This window comes from Daucus carota, chromosome 8 (genome assembly GCF_001625215.2).
Source record: "Daucus carota subsp. sativus chromosome 8, DH1 v3.0, whole genome shotgun sequence".
NCBI classification, from domain to species: domain Eukaryota; kingdom Viridiplantae; phylum Streptophyta; class Magnoliopsida; order Apiales; family Apiaceae; genus Daucus; species Daucus carota.
In genome coordinates, this window is record NC_030388.2 from 15,093,816 (window position 1) to 15,109,691 (window position 15,876).

Here is a 15,876-nt window from a genome sequence, read left to right on the forward strand (position 1 = left end):
GTCTGGAGAATTTTGTAGAACTCTCTTGAAGGACATACAATGTACTATAAAATGGAAAACGATGTAATGCATCTGAAAACAAGTAATCAGTTCTATAAAAAATTCTCTCCTTTCTTAAACATATATTACAACAATTGGTATTAAGAGGACAAGTCGATCCACTTAGCACAAACCTTATCTGCTCTCTAACAACATTCAGCACTATCTCTGCACTTTAAAAACATTTAAATATTTTTCCAAGGCATCCTCAAACACAAATCTTATTCCGATATTCAATGGAGAGAATTACAAGTTCTAGAGTATAAAAATGAAAACTATCTTACGAGCTAATGACTTGTGGGATATTGTCGAAAATGGCGCTCCAAAATCTGCAGATTCTCAATCTACACCACCATCAACCGGATCATCATCAATTTCAATAAATGAAACACTAAGAAAGGATGCAGAGCACTAGATAGCAAAATGTCTGAGATTGATGCCTGTCATGCTGTCTACAATCTCATCTAGTCACTTTCCATATTCCTTCGCTTTCATTTTCTTCAAAGCAGTCTATAGGCCATCTGTGACCAATGAGACAGCGGAAGAGATAATGGTTCAACTTCTCAATGCTAATTGGTTAAGATCTAGGTTGTTACATTTGATTAAACTGTTGGAAGATATGTATTGTTACATAACTGAGAGAGACTCTCTTCTCCCTGCAAGAAAGTTTTCAACACCTGTTTGTGGGGGATTTTCTTGCTGATCAGAGACAATATTTTTTTTAAAAATTTTATTAAGTGCTCCTTTTTGTGATTGAACTAACTGCTCTTCTCTTTTTTTTCTTTTTTCTTTTTTCATCCACATTCATACTTTCTAAACATTGTGAACAAAAGATAAATTAAAATTAATCTACTAAAAATTAAAACAAGAAAAGATTAAGGGATAGATCTCACCAGGAAATATTATAATTGTTCAGTAGTTTACAGTAGAGCCGTGGAAAAAGAGAGATGAACAGATGCACACACATAGTGAAAGCTGAAAAAGAGAGATGAACAGATGCACACACATAGTGAAAGCTGAAAAGAGAGAAGCTGAAGGAGTCTGTTCTTAGTATTTGATCATTTATATAGATAAAAAAAAGACGTTAGTAGATTTAATTAATATTTAGGTTAATGAACTTGATATTACATTTACCTAGACAGGACTGTACAAGGGAACTATCGCAACCCGGGTGACACCTGGGGAAATCCTTTAACTATGTCGATGATTTGGAGCTCGAGTTGTCAGCATTGCGAACTGCAACTTATTCTGTTCAAAATTCTCCTCTCTGCTGTTTCTGATCATAATTAAGGTTTTCATTATAAACTTAGTTGACTGAAACTGCTGCCATTGTTTTTTTTTTTATCTTGTTGATACTATTAGGTAATGGCTAGTATCTTATTTAATATCACATATTTGTAAAAAGTAATATGAAGGACTACTTTTCATAGGGAAGTATGGTGAATTTAATTTTAACAACATTGTCATATCTCTAATATTTCTAAGAATATTAGAGTTTGCAATTGCCTATGTGCAGTATCTCGACAATGAAACATCTCACTTTACATTTATATTGAGATTAGTGGAATTTCTTTCCACTAAAAGGATGATAAATTTTGCGGTAAATAAACTAAATTATTGTTCTCATTATTCTCGAAAAATCAAAATTTTGGCAACAGTATAAAATACATGATCACTTTGACAGTTAAAAGAATTTAAAAGCCATACTATGACATTTATCCTTCCTTAATTTCTTTATCACTAAATTGTATTTTTCTTTGACATGTTGAATTAAATTCTTATTAGGGTTTTGGAAAAAATTTAGATGATATACATGAGTTTTCATTTGATTTATTTGTTAAGATAGTTATATTGAATTGGGTTTTTACCTATTTGTAAAACCGTCTTTTAGTAAGTAGTTCTTACATATATTGAGAAAAAGGGAAAGGAAAAGTGCAAATATATGTAAGCAATGAAATAGTTGGTAAAATAGGTAATAGGTTTTAACTCATGTCACTATAAAAAAAACATAAGCTTACACCAAGGTAACCTAGTTTTAGACAAATATCACATGTGTAAGGTGAAAATATGTTGATCACATGCAAATTTATTAGAAGCAAAGAATTCCTAATTTTTTTTGCTTATTTTACATTTTTGAAATTTTTAGTGTCTGATTTTGATACAAGAAAATATTTATTTTTCACCACTTTCGGCATATTCTTACTTTCCAAAGAACACGTAGCTTCAACCTCGTACATCAAGGAGTTTTGACTAGTTGATTGGTGTCAATACGGTAAATAGTATAGGTAGCAACCCATTCCTCACATGTCGTCTTTGATTAGGTGCCGTTGAGTTATTGGATTCGAATTTCTCTCTTCGTAATATAGACAAGACTTATCAATACATTTAAAATTATTCAGGCCATGTAAAATTTCTAGTCTTTGAATTAGTTGGGAGAAGCATAATCTGGATTTCCAATGGTTGGCCACTTTGGGACATATATGCTTTCGATTCATATTTTCTAGAGCATTTAAATATGTGTATCAAAATTTATATAAAGGTCTTTGCGATATTTCCGGATCACCGGTAGTGAGGCCCCTATGTATAAACTAGATAATATCTTAGTGCTCCGAGTTATCCATGGAAATAAATTTTTCAACCCAATTTTAAAATGTAAGACAACCGAGACCTTATGCGCAATTAATGTCCACTATTTTCAAGGAGTTCTTTATGTATTACAAGCTTTAAAATCATCTTGAATTTTTATCAATTTTAACAGTTTCTTCACCAAGGGGACTAAAAAAATCGACCATTTAAACGAGCAGACTTAAGCACAAAGTTCTCACTTTCTATCTTTATGTCAAATGTATCCAAGAAAAAAATAAAGTACACATCATCAAACAATTATTTAAACCTTTATCTCACTAATTTATAAATTTATAGACTATCTGAACATCGTTCCATATCATCTCTTTAATTCAGAGTCCACTTTCGGCCAACTGGAAGATCGATACGTATCATATTTCTAGCCAACATGCCTATATGGGATTGCAACTTGGCCCTATTTGTTTTGTTAGGACCTCTTCGTTCATTGTATGTAATCTTCAGCTTCTTTCCACGAGCTTTTCTTGCCAGCACCTTACACATACCATGCACACCTTGCGGACCTCCACAATTTTTTCCACAGATTGAGTAGTATTCAATGTGCCTCGTGGTATCGAGGCTGCCTTTATCATTTCTTCTAGGTGGTACGGTAGGTCTGGCGCTTGACACTTTGATTCTTTGACCTCCATCTCCATGTCTTCATTGGCCTCGATGTTGTTGTTGCCATCTCCAGTTATTGTCTTCTTACTTTTTTTTCTGATTCTTTTATGTCATTTTCTAAAGTCTGTAAAATTACCATTAAACCAATTAGTCCACAACATATAAACCAAAAAAATAAGTAATGTTGACAAGTGTATTTGAGTCATCACAAGTACACAAAATATATGTAGATGGAAATAAAATTTTAAATTTAATAATATTGACATAAATAAACAAGAATGAAAATATCATAAAACAAGAACAAGTCTAGTAGTTAGAACGAGATTCAAATCTATATCACCACATAGCTGAAATAATTACACACCACAAATACTAAATCACTTATTCAACCAAATCCTTTCAACATTCGATCTTTGATTGCTAAGACCAATATCATCATTAGACATATCACACACTGGGATTTTGGAGCAAAATGGGGGATCATCTAATATAGTGTCTCCCGTACCATCTTCATGGTAGAATTTATTGTCGTCTCGATTAATATACTTAAGCACAACATATTAGCTAGTATCTACTCGATCTGGAATATAAATACTTGGCTCACTAGGTCTATATAGATAAATTTGTCTTTTTTGTGACCTGGTCGGGTGAAGTTCAGTGTACAGCCGAGTTCATCAACTTTAATACCTCTGTCATTTGTTGCACATTTCCACAAAAACAATGGTGCTTTAAATGCATGGTGATCCAGTTCTCATATTTCTTCGATTATACCATAATATGTCATTTCACTCTCAACTGGGTTTTAATCTTTAGCACTCGAGACCAGGTGTATCTTGGCAACAAGGGACACGTCGCTATTTTAAACAACCCTTGCATCAATTTGCTATTTTGTGAAATATTTGACCCATTAAGGACATATCCTTCATAAAATCTGATGGACAATATTTTCTATTTTCATCTGTTTTTTCCCGTTCAATATATGTAATCCATCTTATGAAGCTTGATTGACCAACACAAAGTGGTTGTGCAAATTAACAAGTCACCAAATAATTGAATATGTTTATATGCATTTGACCATTGTGACAGCCCGAGAATCCGGGGGTCTGGATTCTGACGTCACCACACAAAATCATTCTAAAACACTTTTGAAAACCTGTATTTTTGAAAAAGGTAATAAAATCAAAGGATTTAAAACCTGAAAACTTTAGTAAAAGATTTAAAAGAAAACACTTTAACCCCCTAAAAACAGGATCTCATCCAGGTTACAGTATTGAAATTAGAATCAACCACTATAAATAAACAATGTCTTACAACCTCAGATCATCTTCGATGAGAAGAATCACTGCCAATCTATTTAAATTATGATTACAACTGAATCTCAACAATTCTATCTAGAACCAACCTTGACAGTCTCCCTGAACATTTCCACTTGTCCTCTGTATACTCTATACTCTGACTCCTCGCCTAGCCTTAGCCATACTCGCAATCTCAATCATGCAATTCATCTTTAAGCTTTTCTGAAATGGTTAAAAAGGAATAGCAAGGGTGAGCAACAATGCTCAGCAAGCGTATATAAGCAACAATAGTCCTGAATTATCTTATCAGGGTTCAGGATATGTAATTGAAAACTTCACAATTCTTATCAGCAATTGAAATCAGAATTCAAACTTACAGAAGAATTGTCGAATTGGATTCATCACATTTTTACTTAAAAACCAAAGGTTAGGCTGCTGATCAGTCACGCACTAACCCCGAACATGGCACACAGCCCTGCTCTCTATACTGGATCCAAGGCACACATTGGCCTATAATTGACCACGAATCTGGTCTGACCACGAATCTGGTCCACATATTTTATAAAAACTAATCCAATTCTAACAATTTAGATCAATAAACAATTCAATCAACAGAACAGAATGATAATCATTATCAACAACAGAAATATTCCAAATCAACTTTTGAGGATCAACATTTCATAAACCACAGTCTGTCTTTTGATAAATCATTGTTCAGGAAATTCCTAACTATTCAGTATCCTCCATTATCGGCTAAGCAACTGAATTTAGCCTGCTAAACCAGCATGACAATGGCGGGTTGAATAATCAAGAAGATCCCAACTCATTCTAGGTTCTAACTATCACTGAGCAACCCATGCTTCAATGACGGTCTGAACTTCGAATTAATTTGTAAAGCTGATATTTTTAAAATCTCGAGGATTGGAAAGAATGGATCAGAATACTTGTAATAGAAATTGAGAGTATTTGGGTGTTTGGCTTTTCAAAGACTTAAAGGTAGAAAACAATCATGGGTTTCATTCTCAGAAATAAGAGTTTATTTGAGAAGGGTTTCAGTATAAGCAATACCATAATCTGGACAGAATAATCAGAACATGCAATATATATATGAGGAAAGATTTAGGAAAACTTGCCTTAAATCCGCTTCCACACACAGCTTAATCTCATCTTTCCAACTCACAACCTATGCATATCATAGTCTCTAGACCATCTCTGGCTATACTTTATTCGTAATACGACTTCGTCTCTTCGATTCATTTCTCATTCGCTTTGCATCATCGTTTGACCTTCTGAATGTCTTCGATCGTATACGTCTCGTCCAAATCCTTAACGAGAATAAGACAATACTATAATTACTAAACAATCTATTGTACATACACATCACGTATATCGATACCCCTTATATAACCCTTTAAACCTATTAGATATCACTTATCACATAATCATGCTTTGACTCTAACATATAGTCAATCATATTCCACATAACATATCACAAATCAATTATCATATAAATCTTTATCGAAAATCCGACATCGTCTCGTCTATGTATAAGACTATCCACCTGTTATCCTATCTCAATCAACCATCAACCAACACAATTCAATCACTATCCATATATTCTTATCCAATATCAATCAATTCATGACACTATGTCATATAAGTCATTTATCACATATGTATAATATTAGGAATAGCCACGTATATCACGTAATCATCAATTCATAGCAGACAAGTCACATATTGACACATATTGCATATTACATGACATATAATCACATTCTAGACTCGATCATATTATCTTGTCATATTAAAATAGATTCCATAAGCTTTCATCTCCCTTTCGTTTCACCTGATTCTGAATTACGGATCAAAAGATATGATCAAAACCGTTTTCTAACTCTCCTATCGGCACATAACATATCACACAGACAGCAGACAACACATTGCACATAAGGTTTCCCGTCCCAATCGATATCCAATCAAGTCTCAAGTTAAAAATGATTTTTCGCGAATTTTCTGGAATTTCTAAACATTTTTCGGAATTAAAACAGGTAAAAGAATCCATTTTTGAATAAATAATCAAATCCGATTGCTCAAGATCGGATCCGAAATCATTTGAAATCATTTAACGAGCCTCAAACATATTTTAGAAAAATAATCCAAAGCTCGAAACTATTTCTCGAAATTTTTAAATCAAAAGAAATCATTAAATCTAATTAATTAATCAATTAAAATCAATTAATAATTAATTAAAATAATCCATCAATTAATATTAAAATTAATTGACCAATTAAAATAATTAATTACTAATTAAATTTAATTAATAAACTAATTTCAGATTTATTTTTGAATAAAGAAGTAATTAGAAACTATTTTTGAAATTAAAATAAATCACTAAAATGAATTTTTGAAATAAATTTGAAAAGGTTTAAATTGTAAAAATACTGAAATTGTCTGGCAGGGTGCCAGGTGTAAACTTTCAAAAGTTCGAGAGCTAGAATGTCAACAATCAAACTCCAGTGTCAAACCTTCATCATCTTCATAACGTTGGTGACCAAACGGAAATTATCCGTCGGCCACCATACTACCTCGCCGGAAATCGATTTTCCGACGTCCTACACACCCCATAAACTCCAGATTTAAAGTTCATACTACCAGGAACCCATACCCATAATCAGAATCAGTAAATAGCATGTAGTTTGGCCGGATTTTGGCCGGAAAGTCCAAGAACACCGCCGGTGTTCTTAAACTCCAATAAGCTCAACCGTGAATCCTCCACAAAATCCGATTATATGAACATATTCCTCTTGACACGCTCTTCCTAATGGTATAAACCAATACAACGCAGAATCCCCAGATTAAAAACGCCTCTTTTCCAATTAAGAACATTCATAACCTCCAAGAACACAACTTCAAGAATCAAACTAACTTTTCTATATGTTACGGAAGTCAAAAATCGGCATATAATATATGAAAACGAATGGCAGGAGACGCTCTACAACATGGAAGCATCAAATCAATCAAACAAGCACGTTTGCAAAAATTCATATTTAAAATCATTTAAATTCGAAATTAAAAAGCTTACTTAGTAAAAACCTGTCGATTCAGCACTGGTATGGATAACTACAATAGATTCTACGCGTCGAGAGCTTCGTTTTGACTATTTATACGCCTCCATCGGATTCCAATAACGCCTTCAAATCCTTGTTTGATTATGAAGAACACGAAGAACACCCGTTCGTTTTCTCTCGGTATTCGTGCAGAGAACTGGCGAAATGATTGTACGTGCGAAATAAACTGGTAAAGGATATTTATAGAAGAAGATAAGAGAATATTCCTCGAATATGCTTTGGAATATTCCTTGAATATGCTTTGGAATATTCTCTGGAATATGCTTCACGTATTTTTATACAACCAGATAATCATTAACCTTAAAAATATTAACAAAATTGTACCGGACCATTTACGGGGTAAACCGTACTCCGGATTGAAAAAGTTAAAACACGAGAAATGCTCAGAATGTCCCAAATAGCCTAATGGCGAATTTTTCCCCGAACGCCCGCGGGGTTTAAAATATTAAATAAATATTTTAATATAATTAATAATTAAACGAAATTAAATCCATAAATCGATTATAAAATCACATAGCAATCCAAAAATCGATATGAACATATCTAAATAAACTAGATTTTATTCTGATCATATAGAAATTGAAATATCTCAAATCCGAACACATATGAGCAGTCAATTCAATAACTCAGATAACACAAACCTCACAAATATTCATATAAATATCACATACTACTCATAAATTATTAGGGAAATACCCAAATGTTCCATATTCTATTCTGAGAATATGAAAATTGAAAACTCGTGATTGCAACATATATAAGCAATCAAAATAAAAAAACTAGTTATCAAAGAATTTACCAAATATTCATATAATATTCAAAAATAACCATAACTAATTACGCGACCATTACACACGTAACACTTAATCATGTAATACATATCTTCACATATCGACCATCTAACTTTTGCATAACAAATCTCTGTATTTTCAGAAATAATATTTGAAATGAGTTTTGAAAGGATATTCATATATCCGTATATAAATCATTTGAAAATATTTAAATAACATATGACTCATTCTGATAATATCAATAATTGAACCCACAGTTCTGGCACGTATAATTACCAATTACAGAAAATCAATTCACACCAAATTCATGCAATATTCACATTTAATTATCATAACTAATTAAACTCACAATTCCACATGCAACACTTAGCCATGTAACGATAGCCATCCTTTAAATCTTTAAAATCAATTATATAAAATAAAATTTTGAAAATACCTTAAACTGGAATAAAATATTAAACTTTATTCCTTCTTTCTAAGAAAATAACTTTCATAACGATACACAATTTTTGAAAAATCCGGGTCGTAAAAATATACGAAATCACAGGAGAAGAATGCATAGTCGGTTTAAACCTTATAATTCACATCACAATTATACTCATATTACACAGACCGTTCATCTTATCAGAAGAAATCAATTAAAGCCAATAGTAATATTCAAAAATTATTTCTATATTAATAAACTAATTCTGAAAATCTGGGATGTTACAATCTACCCTCCTTATAAGGATTCTGTCCTCAGAATCCGCGAAGAGAACGAAAATGTACACCCTTCGTACTATCATCCTTCCACCTTCGTTCGACCTTGGCATACCTTTGACTTTGAAACAAATAAGAGTATTAAAACTTTCACTATTTCAGAGCTCAGTTCTTAGATTCAATCTTTAAGAACTTAGAATGGAGCAAAAGGTTTTCAGAATAGGTCATGTTTAAATAAGAAAGTGACTGAGAGATCAATATGACCAAACGAACTTAGTGTTGCGTGCCCATATTAGACACTACTAAAGGTTGTTAACCTTCTTGTAATCACAACACACACAAGTGATGGCGTCCCATCCAATTCCTATCACACAGACAGGTATACCTTGTGTCCCCTATAAATAGGGTTGTTCATCCCAATCAGATGGAAGGAATATCAAGGAATCTCAAAAAGTACCAAAGAATATCAAGAGATATCAAGGTATATCAAAGAATATCACGGAATGTCAAGGAATATCAAGAAATATCATTGTCTTCTCACAACAACTTTTATCACACACCAAGAATCAATACCACTTATTTCAATAATCAATACTAATGTTCTCTCGTCATTCGAGAACTGGAAAACCTCATCTATTAAAACTTTTGTAGGAAAGGTATAAGGGCTCAATGATGATGAAAAGAATTAAAATAAGCTTTTGTTGGAAAAAGATATTGCCAAGGTCTTCTCAAATTCTTGCTCTGCTCCAATAAATCGTTGTTCAATGTATGTCTTCTTCTCGGCGTTCTCGATAATCGATCCATGTTAACTCGTGATAGCCTCGTAAGATTTCCTTGTAGACATTATCATTCGCAATGAAGCTGGCTCATCTTGAAATCAGATGAATTCCCGGTTAGCTTGAAGCGTCGTCGTTGAAGACTAGCGTCCTATCCTACTCATAATATCACTTCTGATAACTAGACTCAATTCCACATACTTTCTATCATTCATTTCTCACCTGTCTACAAAACTCTCTTTCCAATCCAACATATCTCATATTCTACACCCATTCTTTCACATCTCAGTTAAAACAATAAACCATTTTCAAACCATGCATCTTTATCATTCTTAACTCAATCTCACTATTAATACTCTTTTGACTAGGTCTAACTCTGACCCTTATCACAAATCACTATCTCAATCAGTCCCCATACTAGAAACCAAGTTTCTAGACTTATGAACCATGATCTATCTAAACATATACCCTCAACTTAATTAACTATCTAGATTCTATTCCGATTACCTCTCTAGACTATCCCCAAACAGTCTCACAATACCTCTATATGAGGTCACTGAAAACTTCTTCTCTATAAAACTTATGACCACAATCTATATTCTAATTTCAATAACTTATAACCTGTTGCTCTGATACCAACTGTGACAGCCCGAGAATCCGGGGGTCTGGATTCTGACGTCACCACACAAAATCATTCTAAAACACTTTTGAAAACCTGTATTTTTGAAAAAGGTAATAAAATCAAAGGATTTAAAACCTGAAAACTTTAGTAAAAGATTTAAAAGAAAACACTTTAACCCCCTAAAAACAGGATCTCATCCAGGTTACAGTATTGAAATTAGAATCAACCACTATAAATAAACAATGTCTTACAACCTCAGATCATCTTCGATGAGAAGAATCACTGCCAATCTATTTAAATTATGATTACAACTGAATCTCAACAATTCTATCTAGAACCAACCTTGACAGTCTCCCTGAACATTTCCACTTGTCCTCTGTATACTCTATACTCTGACTCCTCGCCTAGCCTTAGCCATACTCGCAATCTCAATCATGCAATTCATCTTTAAGCTTTTCTGAAATGGTTAAAAAGGAATAGCAAGGGTGAGCAACAATGCTCAGCAAGCGTATATAAGCAACAATAGTCCTGAATTATCTTATCAGGGTTCAGGATATGTAATTGAAAACTTCACAATTCTTATCAGCAATTGAAATCAGAATTCAAACTTACAGAAGAATTGTCGAATTGGATTCATCACATTTTTACTTAAAAACCAAAGGTTAGGCTGCTGATCAGTCACGCACTAACCCCGAACATGGCACACAGCCTTGCTCTCTATACTGGATCCAAGGCACACATTGGCCTATAATTGACCACGAATCTGGTCTGACCACGAATCTGGTCCACATATTTTATAAAAACTAATCCAATTCTAACAATTTAGATCAATAAACAATTCAATCAACAGAACAGAATGATAATCATTATCAACAACAGAAATATTCCAAATCAACTTTTGAGGATCAACATTTCATAAACCACAGTCTGTCTTTTGATAAATCATTGTTCAGGAAATTCCTAACTATTCAGTATCCTCCATTATCGGCTAAGCAACTGAATTTAGCCTGCTAAACCAGCATGACAATGGCGGGTTGAATAATCAAGAAGATCCCAACTCATTCTAGGTTCTAACTATCACTGAGCAACCCATGCTTCAATGACGGTCTGAACTTCGAATTAATTTGTAAAGCTGATATTTTTAAAATCTCGAGGATTGGAAAGAATGGATCAGAATACTTGTAATAGAAATTGAGAGTATTTGGGTGTTTGGCTTTTCAAAGACTTAAAGGTAGAAAACAATCATGGGTTTCATTCTCAGAAATAAAAGTTTATTTGAGAAGGGTTTCAGTATAAGCAATACCATAATCTGGACAGAATAATCAGAACATGCAATATATATATGAGGAAAGATTTAGGAAAACTTGCCTTAAATCCGCTTCCACACACAGCTTAATCTCATCTTTCCAACTCACAACCTATGCATATCATAGTCTCTAGACCATCTCTGGCTATACTTTATTCGTAATACGACTTCGTCTCTTCGATTCATTTCTCATTCGCTTTGCATCATCGTTTGACCTTCTGAATGTCTTCGATCGTATACGTCTCGTCCAAATCCTTAACGAGAATAAGACAATACTATAATTACTAAACAATCTATTGTACATACACATCACGTATATCGATACCCCTTATATAACCCTTTAAACCTATTAGATATCACTTATCACATAATCATGCTTTGACTCTAACATATAGTCAATCATATTCCACATAACATATCACAAATCAATTATCATATAAATCTTTATCGAAAATCCGACATCGTCTCGTCTATGTATAAGACTATCCACCTGTTATCCTATCTCAATCAACCATCAACCAACACAATTCAATCACTATCCATATATTCTTATCCAATATCAATCAATTCATGACACTATGTCATATAAGTCATTTATCACATATGTATAATATTAGGAATAGCCACGTATATCACGTAATCATCAATTCATAGCAGACAAGTCACATATTGACACATATTGCATATTACATGACATATAATCACATTCTAGACTCGATCATATTATCTTGTCATATTAAAATAGATTCCATAAGCTTTCATCTCCCTTTCGTTTCACCTGATTCTGAATTACGGATCAAAAGATATGATCAAAACCGTTTTCTAACTCTCCTATCGGCACATAACATATCACACAGACAGCAGACAACACATTGCACATAAGGTTTCCCGTCCCAATCGATATCCAATCAAGTCTCAAGTTAAAAATGATTTTTCGCGAATTTTCTGGAATTTCTAAACATTTTTCGGAATTAAAACAGGTAAAAGAATCCATTTTTGAATAAATAATCAAATCCGATTGCTCAAGATCGGATCCGAAATCATTTGAAATCATTTAACGAGCCTCAAACATATTTTAGAAAAATAATCCAAAGCTCGAAACTATTTCTCGAAATTTTTAAATCAAAAGAAATCATTAAATCTAATTAATTAATCAATTAAAATCAATTAATAATTAATTAAAATAATCCATCAATTAATATTAAAATTAATTGACCAATTAAAATAATTAATTACTAATTAAATTTAATTAATAAACTAATTTCAGATTTATTTTTGAATAAAGAAGTAATTAGAAACTATTTTTGAAATTAAAATAAATCACTAAAATGAATTTTTGAAATAAATTTGAAAAGGTTTAAATTGTAAAAATACTGAAATTGTCTGGCAGGGTGCCAGGTGTAAACTTTCAAAAGTTCGAGAGCTAGAATGTCAACAATCAAACTCCAGTGTCAAACCTTCATCATCTTCATAACGTTGGTGACCAAACGGAAATTATCCGTCGGCCACCATACTACCTCGCCGGAAATCGATTTTCCGACGTCCTACACACCCCATAAACTCCAGATTTAAAGTTCATACTACCAGGAACCCATACCCATAATCAGAATCAGTAAATAGCATGTAGTTTGGCCGGATTTTGGCCGGAAAGTCCAAGAACACCGCCGGTGTTCTTAAACTCCAATAAGCTCAACCGTGAATCCTCCACAAAATCCGATTATATGAACATATTCCTCTTGACACGCTCTTCCTAATGGTATAAACCAATACAACGCAGAATCCCCAGATTAAAAACGCCTCTTTTCCAATTAAGAACATTCATAACCTCCAAGAACACAACTTCAAGAATCAAACTAACTTTTCTATATGTTACGGAAGTCAAAAATCGGCATATAATATATGAAAACGAATGGCAGGAGACGCTCTACAACATGGAAGCATCAAATCAATCAAACAAGCACGTTTGCAAAAATTCATATTTAAAATCATTTAAATTCGAAATTAAAAAGCTTACTTAGTAAAAACCTGTCGATTCAGCACTGGTATGGATAACTACAATAGATTCTACGCGTCGAGAGCTTCGTTTTGACTATTTATACGCCTCCATCGGATTCCAATAACGCCTTCAAATCCTTGTTTGATTATGAAGAACACGAAGAACACCCGTTCGTTTTCTCTCGGTATTCGTGCAGAGAACTGGCGAAATGATTGTACGTGCGAAATAAACTGGTAAAGGATATTTATAGAAGAAGATAAGAGAATATTCCTCGAATATGCTTTGGAATATTCCTTGAATATGCTTTGGAATATTCTCTGGAATATGCTTCACGTATTTTTATACAACCAGATAATCATTAACCTTAAAAATATTAACAAAATTGTACCGGACCATTTACGGGGTAAACCGTACTCCGGATTGAAAAAGTTAAAACACGAGAAATGCTCAGAATGTCCCAAATAGCCTAATGGCGAATTTTTCCCCGAACGCCCGCGGGGTTTAAAATATTAAATAAATATTTTAATATAATTAATAATTAAACGAAATTAAATCCATAAATCGATTATAAAATCACATAGCAATCCAAAAATCGATATGAACATATCTAAATAAACTAGATTTTATTCTGATCATATAGAAATTGAAATATCTCAAATCCGAACACATATGAGCAGTCAATTCAATAACCCAGATAACACAAACCTCACAAATATTCATATAAATATCACATACTACTCATAAATTATTAGGGAAATACCCAAATGTTCCATATTCTATTCTGAGAATATGAAAATTGAAAACTCGTGATTGCAACATATATAAGCAATCAAAATAAAAAAACTAGTTATCAAAGAATTTACCAAATATTCATATAATATTCAAAAATAACCATAACTAATTACGCGACCATTACACACGTAACACTTAATCATGTAATACATATCTTCACATATCGACCATCTAACTTTTGCATAACAAATCTCTGTATTTTCAGAAATAATATTTGAAATGAGTTTTGAAAGGATATTCATATATCCGTATATAAATCATTTGAAAATATTTAAATAACATATGACTCATTCTGATAATATCAATAATTGAACCCACAGTTCTGGCACGTATAATTACCAATTACAGAAAATCAATTCACACCAAATTCATGCAATATTCACATTTAATTATCATAACTAATTAAACTCACAATTCCACATGCAACACTTAGCCATGTAACGATAGCCATCCTTTAAATCTTTAAAATCAATTATATAAAATAAAATTTTGAAATACCTTAAACTGGAATAAAATATTAAACTTTATTCCTTCTTTCTAAGAAAATAACTTTCATAACGATACACAATTTTTGAAAAATCCGGGTCGTAAAAATATACGAAATCACAGGAGAAGAATGCATAGTCGGTTTAAACCTTATAATTCACATCACAATTATACTCATATTACACAGACCGTTCATCTTATCAGAAGAAATCAATTAAAGCCAATAGTAATATTCAAAAATTATTTCTATATTAATAAACTAATTCTGAAAATCTGGGATGTTACAACCATCGTGTTGTGACGTGTACTTTCGTGTCGTGTATTTGAGGTACTTGAACGTGAAATCCATACCCGAACCGTTTAGAAGAATTTGTGTACCTAATATCAAACTCATATCAATTTCGAAACGTGTCATGTACTACACGTGTACTTTTCGTGTACATTTAATATAAATATTATAATAAAATTTAATTAAAATATATTTTAAAAATACATTTTTTATGTATTATTTTATGAAATATATATTAAATCTTTATATTTGCATATAATTATGTACGAACAGGGAATATATATATATATATATATATATATATATATATATATATATATATATATCGTGTATATTTGTGTATATAAAATTCATCGTGTATTTTCATGGTCGCATACCTTCATATTTGTGTATCAAAAACTAAAACCCAAA

The 15,876-nt window shown here is 32.3% G+C and overlaps 1 long non-coding RNA gene across 3 annotated transcripts; it reads right to left on the reverse strand.

The window, feature by feature from the left end:
* Window positions 1-2,845: 2,845 nt before the first annotated feature.
* On the reverse strand, window positions 2,846-14,586 carry LOC135148346 (uncharacterized). Of its 3 annotated transcripts, XR_010286427.1 has the most exons (6): window positions 13,917-14,584; window positions 11,965-12,156; window positions 7,663-11,053; window positions 5,711-5,902; window positions 4,685-4,799; window positions 2,846-3,406 (listed from the first exon to the last, which is right to left on the reverse strand). It is a non-coding gene; the product is annotated as an uncharacterized LOC135148346 (long non-coding RNA). The 3 variants fall into 3 exon arrangements; XR_010286426.1 differs by lacking the exon at window positions 2,846-3,406 and having other exon boundaries at window positions 4,553-4,799; window positions 13,917-14,586; XR_010286428.1 differs by lacking the exon at window positions 2,846-3,406 and having other exon boundaries at window positions 4,553-4,799; window positions 4,955-5,902; window positions 13,917-14,582.
* Between the last annotated feature and the right edge of the window lie 1,290 nt (window positions 14,587-15,876).